Raw genomic sequence first — 13,575 nt, 5'->3', positions numbered from 1 at the left:
TGTAACATAACTGTTTCCAGAGTTTATCCTTTAAAGCCAGTCTGGCTTAGGCAACACCGCTGCTTCCACCTCATCCTGATTGATATTTAGCAAGTTTCCCTTTGCAACCAAGGGAGAGCATACCTTAATACACCTGGTAATCAAAAACTTTAACCAGGAAGGCTGGAAGATTTTTATCACTCTTTGGGCTGTAGTCTGGGTATGCACCACAGTGAGGAGGTATTCAGTACACGTATAATAGGTTCCTTGTCTTTCTGTGTGTCCATCTGGATGGAGTCCATCTGAGCACTTTTTTCACAGGCCGTAACTAGTTTGTAGTATGTGGTTTAGAGGCTCTTAATACCCCTGTGATCTCCTGGATACAGTGTGAATTCTGTCTGCCTAACTGTAGTCACCTATGCATAAAACATGCAAGGGCGGTTTATTCTAGAGATGGGGTTCATGTTTATATCTTGTGTTGGAGATGCAAATACTTTGTTCTAGTGTTTTGTGAGGCTGTTTTGTTTGCAGAAATGGAAGAGATTTCAAAGGGTTGGGTTCTTTGTAGAGTACAAAGACCTATGTCCTCTTAGTCCATAACAGAGTATGCTGGGGATTTGGTCGTCCTTTGTAGCCAAGGGTCTTTGCACCATTAGTCTTTTAGTTGAACTGCTGGGTCCTTTCTAGCAGTGTGATGGCTGGATAGACTAGCTCTGGGTTCAGGGGGGATTGATAGTAACTTCTCTCTTGCATGTGATCATTTTAGATGGCAGTTGTGCTAAATATGATTTTATGACTGTATAAGCTACTTTGTGCTCAAAGGAGATAGAGGAGTTAACCAATGTGCAAGGATCCCAGACTGTAGTATATTATAGCCGCCATTCCACTCCATCTACTATAGTAAAGTGCAGAGGAGTTATTTTGCTAAATGTGGCATCACTGCATTTTTTTGCATTCTAAATTATAAATTTGGCACTCAAATGTAGTTTTAAATTAAATGTGTTTTTTGCTTACCATTTACTTTTGGAGTAATTGTTCTTAGCTAATTGTAAAATATATGTGTTTTACTTTTTGTTTCTCTGCACTTGTGTTAAGTTTAGTAAACTTGTTTCCACTTCCTGCATGCTGAACATGTGCCTGGTACTTATTCTGAGCAATGTAGTTTTGCATTTTTAATGTATCTAGGGGATTTGAACAGCATACAGTGGCTAGGCATATTTTCTGCTTGCAGCTGATTTTCTAAGGTGACACTGCAGCATAGAAAATCATTCACTTGGGCAGTTTAACAATAAAGCAGTAAATGCATTTCAAGTAATAGATGCATTTCGTTAGAAAAGTATAATTTGAGGCGTAAAGATGAGTAGTGGTCTTCCGTGTGATGGAAAGAAAACTAGGGATATTTGAATTGCCTCCGAAGTAGCCTACCATATAGTACGTGTATGCTGTACATTAACAGTTTTTCTGGAATGAAAGTTGCCCATTGAATTTGATGGGCTTTTTGAAAAGGGATATCTTTACCAATATGTGGGACAAAATACTTTGGCAGTACCTGGTGGGAAATGAGACTGAAGCACCAGTTTCCACCCATAGGTGGCGCTGTACTGCAGGTTTCAGGAGTTGGGGGAGTGGGGGTAAAGAAGAATGAGTTTCTAGTGTGCCATTCTCCAAACTCCTGTTGGAATGGCCCAGTGTTTTTTTTTTTTGTGGGGGGGGGGCTAAATTGCTTGAGTTCGTGGCCCTGCAATCTTGTCCTGCATTGTGCATAGGTAAAATGCAGTTGACTGCCATGCTGCCCTTCAGTTGGAGCTCCTTTGTTGTGCAGCCACCTATGTCAGGCATTGCTAGCAATACAGGCTCCAAAATATAGCTGCAGCACCACTGAGCATTGGCTGGACTCTGAGGCCTTGCTGAGCCTCTGGGTAAGTTTAGGCTGTGCTTAGAGTAGGCATTGAGCTTCATGTGATGCAGAAGGTTATAGAACCGTTATCTGTTCCTGGTATGTTTGGGTGCTGTCCAGGTCAATACTTGGAGAAATTGACTCGTATACTGTCTGTCCTAATTCATCCGAACATCAAAGTATTTGGCCAGCTGCTGTGCATACAGTAAGCACAAGTTTTTTTTTAATCCAGTATAGGTCTACTGACAAAACTAAAGTAAAAGCAGCGTTTAATAATGTAAAAGCCGCTGTACATGATGAAAGTGTAATTACAGCAACATATGTGTTGTAACAACCAAGCAAACAGTCACAACACGGAAGTAACCAAGGCTTTTTCTGTTAAAAGTACTAAGTGTTGAACCTTCAAATTAATGCTTTCAGAGTATTAAAACATTCAATATCAGGATCTATTTGTTTATTCATAAATAACAAATGGTTAGCGCTTTCACCCAAGTGGCTTCATCAGACCTTAAAAACATAAAATAATTACAGACCCTTTTATATAAGGGCTACACTTAGTACTTTTAACAGAAAAGGCCTTGGTTACTTCCGTGTTGTGACTATTTGCTTGGTGGTTATATATTTTTATTCATCACGGAAGAATTTGCCTTGTGTGGGAGCGGATTCATCTTCGTTATTGTTTGGATTATGTGTTGTAACCGTTTTTTTTAATCATTGGTTTGTAATTAGTTATTGCTATAAAGATACTATTTCAAGAAATAAGTGGACAATAACACCTTGCTTGCATGCACTGAAAAAAATGTCATGGGTCAGGGTTTGTTTGGAAACAAAGCATGGGCCAAAAGAGGGGTCTCACTATTGAGTGCTGAGGTACACTACTAGTTTACACACTTTGAGGTGGCACCTGACACTGTTCCATCTTTCAGCCAGTTTGCTGGCCATCTTCCAATGCAAGGGTCTATATGTAAATCTCTTATTTACAGTAGACTGACATTTTCCAGTTTTAAATGTAAACAGTCAAAAGGTGTCCCTGAAGTATCCACCCCTAAGCAAAAGTATCTGCTAGTTACAATTGGAGTCTTAGCTGTGCTTTACCTTGCAAAAGAGGTAAGAATTCAAATCTTAAAATTGCACAAAGAAAGCTAGTTACATTCTACTTTTTTTTTCTTGGTGTGTTAAAGAGCGAGATTTACATTGCACTAAATCCTGGTAATCTTCAGCCACTGGTTAGGTGGTAGCCGTGCAAGTCTTAAACCAGGAAAGCAGTGTGTTGGCTGTGATTGACTTGTGAATGGCATTGCTGTTGCTTTGTAATAGCTTATTATAGGCCACCATAATAACATGATGCATTAGATTTTTTTGCCCAGAAAAAAATCATTTTCCGTGCCTGTGTAATGTGCAGTAATGTCAAAGAAATGTCTTAAAATATTGAACTTGGTGTATTGGTCATGTTCTGAATTTGTGTAACAAAACGTTTTGGGTTGGATATAATATCTCTACTATGCACAGTGATAAATTATACCTTTTGTTTTTTTTGAAGCAAGAAGTATTTGAATTTAATTTTGTTCATAAAGAAGACCTCGAAATATTTTCTTGCAGCTGAAAATCCCTGCCATGACACAAGACTGAGCCCACAATTCTCCAGTACCTAAATTAATGAATAAATTAATGTTTAAATATATCAGAACTAGTTTCTTGAGGCTAGTTCTCACATTGCTTGCAGATGTAACCTCTCGCACTGAGAATTTTAAACTATATTGTAGTGAAACCACAGTAAAGGTACAGCTGCTTTACAGAGGCTATTGTAATTGTTCATAACGCTTTGCAATTATGTAAAACTTGGCACAGTACCTACCATGACAACATACTTTGGGTGTGGTTATACAGAAAAACTGCGTAAATAGAGAAATTAGTCAAGAGCAACCTTTTAATCTTTAAATTGCAATGTCACTTTTAACTTTATCATGAGGGATAGAACGAAGAAGAAAAAATTAAAACAAAGATGTTTACAATTGTGACAAAACAGTGCATCTTTAGTCCTTCTGTAGAAGCCGTTCAGAATAACTTTGAGAAGAGTTGGTCTCATTTAAATCTGCACATTTGGTATGCTGTGTATGGGAAGGCATATCTGATGTACATTGAGTGTTGGTTCCCTGGTCCCATTATGGATCGTTAATGTGCTCCTTACCCAAGGTGCTGCATAATACCTGCATAATTACTGCATTTCTGGATATCCCGAATGTCACCATATAGTAATTTACCATGCATAATTTTGATTTCTAAGAAAAACTCTACCTTAGAACTCTGTTTTTTCATTGTGTATTTATTTTCTGAGCTAGTTTAATGTCTCAAAATAACTCCATATGCTTTTACAATTTTAATGCATTTTCCTCAAAATGGTGGATGATGGGGCCTGCCTTGGTAACGAAATCTTGTCTTGCTTTCGTTCCTTCTCTACAAGTCGTATAAAAATCCCTGCTACCAGGACACTGCTGCTCACTTTCCAGAATTTTTATAGGTGATTGAAATAGAAATACTTGCAAAAGTTGAAGTGAGCCTGTTCAGTGATGAGTACACATAAGGACACTTGCACTTCTGTAGAAAAATCTTTTTGATGGGTTTGTAGTGGCCATTATATCATGACATCCATTTTCATGTCACGTGAGTTAGTATGCTGACTGCTTTCCTGAGATGCTGTCAGTCCCCCCCCCCCCCCCAGAAATTAGAGTATTCTCCTATGCGAATCTGTGAGGTTCCCCAGAGATTTTCAACATTTTTCACTATAGTGTGATATGAGAGTTTGCAGTGAACCTTTGTCTTCATTTGTAGCATAAATTTCTGTACCTTTTATTTTTGTTCTGGTTGCATTGTCTTGGGCCAAGCCTTCACCTTGCCACCCCACCGCGGCCTAGGAGTAGTATTTTTACCTCCAATTACAAGGAGCACTTCCAAGTGCAAGATGAGGAAGACCCTTTGAGCACTGAACAGCTTTGGGCCTGGTAGCTCTTGTAGTTGTATAGATCCTACTTTCTTGCAGTTTCAGTTGAATATTGTGTAAACTGCTTTTTGTGGGCAGACAGCCCATTAAGTAGAAGGGTTCGTTAAGAACAGTGTCTTTTTACACCCCAGTTTGAACAGAAGTTATTCCACAATCCTGAACCTTGGTCTTCATACAGTAGGTTTGACAAGCCTGTGCCAGGTCACAGTTCACCTGTTAAATGGCGTCAGGAAATGGTGGTGGATGGTGCTTTCACTTTCAGTTGAATCTTTCCCAAGTCTTTAACCTTTACGGTTGAAAGACTTGCCCACCTTTAAACTTGGTCAGTTTGGATTTGATGTTCGTTGGAGTGTTTCTGCAGTGTTTTTTGCTAATCCAGTCTGCATTTAATTTCCTTATTAAAAGCTGGCCCTTTGGACAGGCCAATGTCTTTTGTAATGCATCCATGAGGTTTATCTCGCATCCTGTGAGGGGTAACTCGTGGGCAAGCAGTTACAGGCATAGCCAGTGGGAGACCTTCCTGGATGAGACTCTATTAAAAAAAAAAAAAAAAAAAAAAGCCGTTCTAGTCTTCACCAGTGCACCTTTTGATGGGTCTTCCTTGTTTGGCCCCAAAGTAAGACTTGCTCTCCAGATGTGTACAAGAGGGAAACAACCTGTCTGCTGTAGGAGTACTTTTTTAAGCCCTGAAATTCCTTTCTTAAAGAATTCATGAGGAAATAGAAAAATGTGGTTTTGCAAATCCCGGGGTCCTTTTCAAGACTCCTGGAGAATTTCTCCCCTTTGCCTCTGGGGGAACTCCAAAGGAAGATGCCAGCTTTGCGGCAGAGGTGGGCTGCAGAACCAGGGCTTTGGGGGTTCCTTTTAGGGTAACCCTTACCAGTGTTCTGAAGGGAAGCCTGGCTATCTCCCTCTGGGGGCAGTTTGGGGGGAGGGTTCTTGGCAGCAGAGCCTGGCTCTCTACAACACCAGATTCATGGGTGCAGAGAATCTTATCCAGAGGTTATACTATACCATTTCCCTAACCCCCCCCCCTCCAAACCAATCGCACAGAAGCAGCAACTCTAGCTTTTTTTTTTTTAATTTCTAGAAAGCCATCCAGGAGGTTCCCCCTCCCCCCCGAAGACCAGAGAGGATCTGGAAACCTACTGAAGATTCTTGGTGCCTAAACCGACAGGGGACCAAGACCAATTTTGGATCTCTGCAGTTGTCAGTTCATATGATATTCAAGGTTTCGGATGGTCATGGTTCAGTTCTTTTTGCCACTACTGCAAACAGGCAGTTGGATGTGCTCGATCTTCATTTTGATGTGATAGTACACATCTTGAACAGGAGCTCTTCCTTTGGTCTCACCACAGCCCCCAGGGTGTTCAAAAAATGAATGGCAGTGGTGGTAGGTCACTTGACTGCTGGGATTAAATATTTCCATATCTAGATGACTGCACCAACCAGACATCGAATCCTACAGGCAAGGACTACTTGCTCCAGTTGTGCATCCTTGTAGGCATCACTGTCAATTACAACAAATTACAACTCACGGTTACATGGTCTAGTCCATAGGTGCGTATCTGGTTAGTCAGCCTCTCTGCTAGAATTCAGACTGAGATCCCAGATCAGGAAAGTAATAAAAAATTTCTTCCAGCATGATTAATTTTACAAGCTTTGGGATCCGTGCCAGTGGCAATTGCCCTCGTTCCTCTGGCCAGGTTTCACATATGCATACTTCAGTGGATGCAGTTAACTCAGTGGTACATTCTTCATCACAGGCATGCAGAAGATGCTTTCTTTGGATTCATTTGAGTGAACTGTCATCCATTTGTTCTGCTGCCCACTACCACCGTGACCATGAATACCTCCCATCTGGAGTGGGGGGGGGGGGCACTACTTGAAGAGGACAGTCCAAGGTATGTGGCTCCCCAAAGAGGCAAAAATGCATATCTGTGTTCTGGAAATCAGTTCGAGCACTGCAGACCTTTCAAGACTCTCCCATCTGCAGCATTTGCCTTACAGACATTCAGTGGTCTTAGGTTCATATGTTAGTACTAGGCTAAGTGCCCTTGTGGGCCATTTTAAGCCTAGCCAAATGCCCCATGTGAGAATCAAACCCTGCACCTTGTGTCTGTAAGGTTAACACCTTAACCATTATGCCAAACTCCCACCCTTCTATATCAACATAAGGGATGAATCAGATCTTGTACCCTTTGTCGAAGCAGTGTGAGCCTGGCAGTGGGCTATCACTCAGTTGCCTTGATAGCAACGCACATTCTGGGAAATGCAACATGATTGCAGACAAACTAAGCATGTGCATTGTGATGCTTCGGAAGTGGTCTCAGTGTCATTGATGGAGGCTTTTCCATTGATGGGGCTAACTATGCTACAGTCTGTTTGCATCTCCCCTCGAGTGGGACAGGTTCTCTGCAGTGATCCCCCAATGGGGAATCCGTTACTGTAGTCCACGATTGGCCATCCTGTCTGCTTTTTTGCTTACCCACTGTTGCCTCTCATTTCCAAATTTCTACAGAAACCATTCTGGTTGAAGAACACAGTTATTGCCTTTGTACCTTCTGGCCTTGAACCAGTCCAACAGGAAAAACAGTAACAACAAAAACTCCCTACGGTGCAAGACAAATGGCTGGAAGCAAACTGATATTGGTCTAAAAAAAAATCTTTAAGCACTAGTACAGTTGAGCGCTTTTGTTCCAACAAAACATTAACTGGAACTTCAGAACTAAAATGCCCATGTAAAGGAATGTTTGAATGCTATTAAATCATATGACCCAGCCAAAATAAACTTAAAACTAACCGCTTAACTAAATACTTTAATTTTGACATGTAAGAAATAGATGCAGAATCATTTAACCCAGGATAGCTCTTGGCGTCCAAGCTAACTTGCCATTTTAGTTCACCTTTAGCTAAGTGTTCGTTCACGTATCCCTGGGAATCATTCACTATTTGATCTAAAAAAGTGAAAAAAACATGCTTTCCATTATTTTCAATATGTCATAGCAAAGCCTTAGTCTCTTCAGTTCATAATGTCTGTGTAAGATGCTCATATATTCTATTCCTTACCTTTCTGCTAATCATCCCAATGTAAAATGTTGGGCAGGAGTCGCATGTCAAACCACACAACTAGAATCAAAAGAAAAGTGGCCAGCAACTTTAAAACTGAATCCCTTTCACAAAGTGTCACAGATTTTTTTTTATATGCTTGCTTTGGCTACAATGGCCACATTTGAACATACCCAGCTTCCTGGACCCAGTATCTATCCTGTGACCATGTTAAAGTATGTTCTTAAAAGATTGATCTTGCATGCTTTGTCACCCAAATTTTCCATCATGGAAGCATCAGATTTACAGCAATATCCTTACTGGCAACCAAAAAAGTTGTAATAGTTTGGAGTTGATGCAAGACTGATTACTGCTACTAGGTGGTTGTGACCACCCTTTTGACTATAGACTTGTTTATCAAAATAGAACTAAAAATGCCATTGAATCTTTCAAACAACTTCATTCTTGATCTCTTGCAGCATAACCAAAAGGTATTCCCTTTGGCAAAGCATGTCAATAACCACTTCACATCGTTAAACATTGGGAATCTGCTCATCAGCTGGACCATCTGTCCTTTGACTGCCTTTTTCCAGTGGCATGTATGCCAACTGTCATGTGAATAGCTGTTGGAAAAGGTGCTTTTCCGAAAAATATCTGAAACAATCCTCATTTAAATTCTTAGTAAGCTGTATATCCAGGTTACAAATGTGATCAGTCAAACCTACATGTGAATTTCAAAAACTCAGTGATAAGTAATCCAAAGTGACCTGGGAATCATTCCACAAAATAAAAATATGTAGGTGTAACGTGTGTATATTAGCAAAGATTCATTTGTGTATCCTGTTAAACACAAAACTATGTTCCCAGTAGGCCATAACCAGATTGGCAAAGGCAGGAGTGCATGCTGTCCCCATAGCGACCCCAGTGACATGTTGAAAGTATTATAAAAAAAAGTTATTTTGAGTACTATATCCATAAGAGCCACAACCATATTAACCTTGTCTTGTTGCAGTTCACCAGTTATCAATTGCTCCTCCAGCTGTTGGACTCCCAAAACCTGTGGGATCATAAAAAGTTGACCACATCTGGTGACAAATGAGTTCTGCTACGAAATCCAGCTTTAATATATCTTAAATGCCAATAATCCTTGCTTGTATATGTTGAAAGGGTCCATGGCTGTTGACTTAAAATCTAAGAATCTAGTGGTAAAATATTTTGCTACAATGGGAGTCTGCCTAAAGGGAGGATTCTATTTTTATGAACTTTCGGAATGCCAAAAATGCCAGCTTTTATAGACAATTGGCCTTGCAAGTGCACATCCATAAGTTCAGTATCGATTGTCCAAAACACAGAAAATCTCATTACAAGAAACCTTCCCTGTAGGAATACTCAACAAGCGAAGATCTCATTTTATTATAATCTGATACATACACAAGTCCACCTTGCCTGTCTGTTTCATAACCTGCAAGAAATTATCACCCAAAATCTCTTTGAAAGCAGCCAGTTCTTGGCCAGAAATTAGAATACCTGTTTATTGGGACAACGTAGTAGTATTTGCCTTATTTCATATTCACAAATTTTTTTCAAACATTAGAACATTGTTCATAGGTGGATTAAAACAGCTGGCTCTAGAACAACCTGAAACATTAAAACCACCAGAATTACTAGGGAACAGTAAGTTTAACTTGCGGGTGTACAGCTTTAAATAAATCAAGGTACCAAGTGTGCATGTCTCGCAGGTACATGGAGTCCTTTCAAAAATACATCAGCATGACCAGTCATAATATTTGTCCAAATAGTTGAACAAGTTGAAATCCTTAAACTAATTAGAAATAACCTTTTGACTTCTGGTAGCAAAGTTCACAGTACCAAATGTAAAGCGTTCTTCCTAAATGACCTTACTTTAGGGCTTGCTCCTAATTGGAATCTCAATGTCTGAGTTGTGCCCACCCTCGTTTTTAAATGTTTTTTTATCCTTTGACTGTCTTGGGTCCAGCGGGGCTGCTTCTGAGAAAAACTGGATATTTCACCTTACTCAGCATTTGAACAACTAGCCAAATCCCCGTAAGGGGCACCTATTGTCAGCAGGGGGCTTTAAGCGTTACCTTTAGAATAACTGTTCTGGTCCCTGTGGAATTTCTGAGACTTCAAATTTAAAAATTGAAGCACATGCTGGATCTACATTGGCGAGGATTTGCCGATAACCACTCCTTGATCAAATAATCATTAGTGATGGAATTATCTACGTCCTTTAACAGTTTATCGAGCTCAGTAGCATTGTACTTTACCATAACCTTCATCAAATCAAGCCTGGCTTTGTCAAACACTTGCAAGAACTTTGTGGTATTCTGAACCAGGAATAACCCCTAGAAACTGCCAAATGCAGACCTTTTGTAGACCTGATTGTTGTGTTGGAGTTATCCAGCTCCAATTTCATAACATTAACCATTCCTTCTCAAACAGGTTGAGTTGCTCCCTAAGGCTACCTGTTAAGTCCATTAACAGACCCTATTTCCTTTGGCCTTGTAATATTTGGTTCCCCTTCCTCTGGCCTCATCTTCTGCATCCGCTCTGGGTACTGGATCCCACTCAAGACCTCCTGTATCACCTGCCAGGTGCCACTCATCCAGACTTGGCAGGCTTCAAACTGACTGCATGATTTCTCCAGTTCCATTGATTGCTAGACGGCCCAGGTTGTCCTCTCCAGTCCTTCATATCTTCTCGGAAAGCTTCTACCAGAAGGATTTACAAAAGTAAATGGAAGATTTGTTTTCTGTGCCCTTTTAGCAAGGACCTAGTTCCTTTTTTAGCACCTTTGCCATCTATCCTTGAATTTTTATCTTCAATTTACAATGAAGAGGCTAGCTTTTTCAACTGTTAAAGTTCAAATTTCCTGTTGGGTGAAAATAACTTACCTTAGCTTCTAAACTATGTAAAGCCTTTCTCAAAGGAGCCTCTCTACTTAGACTTCTGTAGGCTGTTACTCCTTTAAATTTAATTGTTTGAAGCCTTAATCCAGACTCGAACCTACAGCCAGGACAGATCTTAAATTTATTCATGTTACCTTCACATCAGCTAGATGAGCATCTGAACTCCAGGTTGTACCTTGGAAACATCCCTATTTTTTTTTTTTTTTTTTTTAGGACTGTGCATCTTTGTGAACCAACCCATCTTTGTATGGAGCAGTATGTGCTCCATATTTTGGATGTGCATAAACTGTTTTTGTCGTAGAAACAGACTCCAGGAAAACCACCAGTTCCTTCTAACAAACTAGGCAAACCCACCAGTTCCTTCTAACAAACTAGGCAAACCAGTTCCAAACTTCACCATTTCACCAGTGCATCTCCTTTGTGTATGGTAAAAAGCTTTATCCTTGCCCAAGTCTCATAGAGCTCATTCCACGAGGTCTGTGGCAGTCTCTCCAGCCTTTTGGTCAAGGGCTTTCTTAGCTGACTTTGCACATTTATAACTTGGACTAATAGCCCTTATTGAGCCTTAAAATTAGATTTTATTTCCAGGAATGGAGCAGCCTTTGGTCCTGCAGTACCAAGGTTCCAGTAGCTGGGGACTGTCCAATCACTTGAAATGAACGAAAAGGATGTCTATGTACTCGCTATAACATTCCGTCTGCATTGTCCATTTTCATTCAACTTCACACCTGCTTGCCCCCATCCTTTGATTCTGGAAATATCTGAAATTGTGCAGGAATCTGTTCCTTGTTTGAACTCCAGTTTCCTTTCTGCCTTTAGGAGCTCTAAGGAGCAGCAAACTCTATCTGGGATATTTTATATTGGCAGGACGTTGTGGGTTAAGGGAGGAACTTGATAGTTTTGGTCTGTTGATTTGGTTGAAGGGGCAGGGTCATCAGTCTCTGATCTGAACCCATCCATTGAAAATGGACAATACGAATGTAACTTTGTTGCGAGTGCTTGACTTTTCTTTTGTTTAAAGCTTCAGTCCTTGTTTTGGAGTTGACAAAAAGTATCAGAATCTAGTACTTTATGCTTTCTTGGTACTGCTTTATTCTCCCTTGTAGGTAATTGTGTAGTACTTGGGACATCTTTGTTCCTTCAGTTAGTGCCTCTGATTGGATCCATATCTGACGCTTGTTACATTGGGTATCCTCTCCCTCCCCAACACATTTACAAAATGTATTTCTTCATTTGTATGACCTTGCTATGCTTAACATTGAAATATTTCAATTTTATAAACGTATTTATCTTGAGTGTCTAAGTACTAGTGTCATGGTGGCAGAACTGGGATAGATAGCCTGCTCCCATTCTGAGCTTAGGAGGAGTTTGCCGTCGGTAGTTGTACCTGTTGCACTGAAAATGGTAGCGTCCCAGCTGATATGCCAAACTCCTAAATGTTGAGGATGTTGGTGTTTCACTGTTGCAGTCCTCACAATTGGTATCTGAACAGCGGCTCCGGACCTATTCAAGGTAGAGACATTGGTAGGTTCCATAGTAGAAGCATCTTGTGGCATACCAGACTCTGAATGGGTCTCAGTAGAGGCCTGTGAATCTGTAGTAGCTGGTGGGTGCTGCGAAGTGCCTCACTGAGTGAGTACCAGCGGACTGGTGACTAGCTTAATGGAAGTGTCGGCAGTTTTGGACCTATGCAGTCTGTCTCTGTCTTTATCCTTGTGTTTTTTTCGGAAGATCGGTAGTCGGATGGCTTAAAGCCATTTTGGAGTACAGAGATTGAGAACTAAAGTATTTAGCTACAAAAATAGCTTGACTAATAGTTCAGGTGTTGAAGGCACAAAACCAACAGCGAGGGATGTCGTGGTCTGGGCCTAAACAGGTGACGCAGTAAGAATGAAAATCTCTGAGGTATTTGCTTTCCACAAGTAAGACAATTTTTTTGAACATCGGTTAGAGCAAGAAAAAAGGATCCCCAACGGGGGTACTTTGAGTTTTCAAACCTGAAGTCTTCAAAAAGGATAACAAAAATTTCAGGAGTTAGCAGATCGGCATTTGCAAACTGCTTTTGCTTCGGACACCGCACGGTAAGAAAGACTGATGTGATGGCATCTGCTGCATGTTTTATACCCCTGACGTCATGGAAGAAGCAACAACATCAGACGCAGAAATTTGAAGACTCTGGTATTCAGGCCAGCTGAGGGCATACCTGCAGGCAGATGATGCAAATGTGATGACTGCAGCAGTGAATGCACATCTGCATTTATGGTAAGTGTACACAACTGTGTACTTTTTTGTGGTATCCCCCTCCCCCTACTGATGACCTCAGAGGGAGGTTCTCCAGTCACCTTTGCTGCAATGTCTAAGCCCTGCCCAGTCATATCACCAATCCTCCTGACATTTAAGGCTGTGGAGGGCAGTACTATAGTTACCTGCCTTGTCTGCTAGTATATGCCTGACAGTATGGCATATTGACATTATTTGCACCGGAGAGTTTCAGTGGTAGTTGTCAAATATCCACCCCTGCGCCTCTGTTGTGGCATACATAATCTGACATTATTTGATAGTTTGCCTGGCAAAATGTTGTAGCTTGTTCATAATATATTCTTCAATGTGCTGTCATGCAGACACTTCAGTTTTCTTGGCGCAAATAATTTAGTGTGCCTACTGTACTAATTAAGGTACACAAACGTTTGAGTGCATATGTCTGCATACCTGTTCCGTGTTGC

General features: G+C 40.7%; 1 protein-coding gene across 1 annotated transcript in view; it reads left to right on the top strand.

Annotated features, from left to right (window-relative positions):
* The window catches only part of IPO5 (importin 5), a 1,405,185-nt gene that overhangs the window by 345,909 nt on the left and 1,045,701 nt on the right, over positions 1 to 13,575 (top strand). The window lies entirely within an intron of this gene.

The sequence above is a fragment of the Protopterus annectens genome, chromosome 5.part0 (genome assembly GCF_019279795.1).
Source record: "Protopterus annectens isolate FY-2018-M chromosome 5.part0, PAN1.0, whole genome shotgun sequence".
Lineage (NCBI taxonomy): Eukaryota > Metazoa > Chordata > Ceratodontiformes > Protopteridae > Protopterus > Protopterus annectens.
Note: the sequence above shows the minus strand (reverse complement) of the source record. Positions and strands in the feature narration are given on the sequence as shown.